Source organism: Amphiura filiformis, unplaced genomic scaffold (genome assembly GCF_039555335.1).
Source record: "Amphiura filiformis unplaced genomic scaffold, Afil_fr2py scaffold_22, whole genome shotgun sequence".
NCBI lineage: Eukaryota > Metazoa > Echinodermata > Ophiuroidea > Amphilepidida > Amphiuridae > Amphiura > Amphiura filiformis.
Window position 1 is genome coordinate 1,151,145 of NW_027305486.1, and position 2,821 is coordinate 1,153,965.

General features: G+C 34.5%; 1 long non-coding RNA gene across 1 annotated transcript; it reads right to left on the minus strand.

Annotated features, from left to right (window-relative positions):
* Positions 1-516: 516 nt before the first annotated feature.
* LOC140143540 (uncharacterized) lies at positions 517-2,301 on the minus strand. The gene is made up of 3 exons (XR_011857762.1): positions 2,240-2,301; positions 925-968; positions 517-610 (listed from the first exon to the last, which is right to left on the minus strand). It is a non-coding gene; the product is annotated as an uncharacterized lncRNA (long non-coding RNA).
* Positions 2,302-2,821: the final 520 nt, after the last annotated feature.

Genomic DNA, 2,821 nt, shown 5'->3' on the forward strand with positions numbered 1-2,821 from the left:
TCCCATTGTTGAGGCATTGCTGTTGGCATAAAGCTGTATAGTACAATAAAAAACAGAACTTAAAAAGAGAATAGAATAGAGATATGCTTTATCTGACAAAATAAACTATAAAGTGTTATTGTTTTTTGACATTGGGACTAAGTAATATATTTCTTCCTACTGTCAACAACCATTGCAACACATGAAAAAAAATTTCAAATTGCACATTTTAACCTTCGTTCCACATCCGTAGCATGTTCGGGTCCGAAGATATGGACCTTGGTATTTTTTTTGTAAATTTGAATAAAACCCACTATTTTTAAGCCAACAAGTAAAATCAATGGGCTTGAACTGAACTGAACAAAATGTTTAAGCACTTTTGGAAACAAACTATTCATATCTTTGTGATGGTCCAGGGCACCGAACGCGTACATTTATATCGACCAATGGCAGGTTTACAGTTATCAAAAATTAAACAAAAAAAAAGAATCATCATCATTTTCCCTCTTTATTCGCAGACACTGATATAACTTACAAAATTGACAGTGATCCCCATCAAACCCAGGTTGGCAAAGACATCTATCGCGTCCAACACACAAACCGTTATTGCGGCATTCTGGATTACACAAAACTGAAAAATAAATTTTTGTTTTTTTATCAAAACAAAATCATATAACAATTTTGCAGGTATTCTTAGACTTGTATGACTTTCTAGAAGTTTGCATTTGAGCATATACTTCGTCTTCTGGTCACCTTAGGCCCTATATTGCACACAATAAGGACATTGAATCTCGACAGAGTGTAAATGATTTATTTTACAACGTTCTAGACTTAATTCTATTACCTCCACGACCAATTATTCAAAATTTTAAATTCTCATACTTTTGTTCAATTCTCATCGGTTTTAAATTTCCACTAGTGATTGACATCATTGAATATCCGTACCTGCTAGTCTTTCACACTGAGTTCCTTCAAATCCTTGGGGGCACCTATTAAAATGGTAATAATAAAAAAAGTATTCTTGGTCTTAATTTCTCGTTACAAAAGTATAGCATTTTCCTTAAAATGGAATTAGAAATGTGAACAGTAATAATTTCTCGGGCTTGTATCGTTTATATCCGATCCTCGCATATATTAATTTGTGTCTCACATTGTCTTACGCCCTACTAGGGTGAAGTTTATTACCTGTTGAAGCATATAGGCCGCCTCCTTCTCCATTATTTAATATACAATTGGCCGCTGAGACACAATGAGAGAGTTATGGGGACATAAGTTGAGATTTCCCGAGTACCGACTGTGAACTCGGGTAGTACAGTGGTAAGACTCTGTACCGGTAATCCAGCTACCGGGGTTCATTCCCCGCTGAGTCCTGTTTTTTTTTTCTCTCTCAATGTTTTCATAATTATGTCAGTTTGCTCGAGCCCCAAACACGTCATCGAGATAAATATATGTGTAAACTTTGCAGGACACAATAAATGAATCATTTGTTTAAAATGTAGTTAAGGGATCTGGAATGAGCGTTTTGGGCGTTTCGACAGTATTTTTTGTGGGATATGAGAGCACATCTGACATATCGAATTGCATTCTGAATACAAGGAATGTCTTTCTGATATCAAATAATTTTCATTTTTGAAATTCACGATATAATACACATTTTACGACAAATTATTAAAATTCGATATTTTTCACATTTTTGATATATAACAGTCCTCGACATATTCTTAAAGTGTATGCAGCTGGGAGGAAAACCCGACGATCAATTGAAAATGTGGACCTTTTTTTATTGAAGATATGGATTTTTTTCCCAAAAAGACCTACATTTTTTGGTGTTTTTGTAAAAAAATAAATATCTTCAATACGAAAGGTCAAAGTTTTCAATTGATCGTCGGCTTTTCATCCCACTTACATACACTTTAAGTATAAATCATCAGATTTATAAAGTTTACTTAGAGTACTGTTAAATATCAAAAATATCAATTTTTATTCATTTGCCATTAAATGTGTATTGCATTGCAAATTTCAAAAAATCTAAATTATTTGATATCAGAAGGACAATCTTCGTATTCAGAATGTAATTCGATATGTCTGATGTGCTCTAATGTCCCACAATAAATACTGTCCAAACGTTCATACCCCACCCCTTAAGTTGAGTAAATGGTATTTCTGTTACATATGAATGCGATCTAAAAGGTAACAAAGTGAGGGTACATGTTAATGACTTTTCGATTAATCTAAAAATAACTGATTACGTAACACTCACCGACAAAAGTAGCCGTTGTATTCTGTGACAACACATTCCCCTCCGTTAACACAATAATTGCTCGGACACCACACTGAAAGGGGTATTAAATTAATAATAAGATGATGAGTAAGTCATGAGAAAAAAGGTATTAGATAATCAAAGTAAATCTCATTTTTTAGCGGTTTTGCCCCATCTTAACAACGTTTACCAACAATGAAATTTAACCGGCTGGGTCGAATTTTAATAGTTAGTAACCATTGTCGTCGTCATCATCATAATCAATACCTACCATCGGTACTCTCTATAATAACGGTAGCCGTAGACGGTTGGCACAGGTGGCCAGGCTCCCCTACATTGAGCGAAATGAAGAACTGCTCCTGGTTTTCTTGTTCCCCATCCTGGTGTATGGTTAAGTCCGGAATATACATTGTGTGGATATCACTGGTGAAATCCAAATATCCAGATACAGGAGTGAAGTCGATATTATCTACAGCTGTTGCTTGATGTGTCTGATATGCTTGGAAAGAGAGGAGTGTTAACATTAGTGATCATAACATATGTATAAGAATTCTGAATAGATGTCAGAATATAAAAACTAGA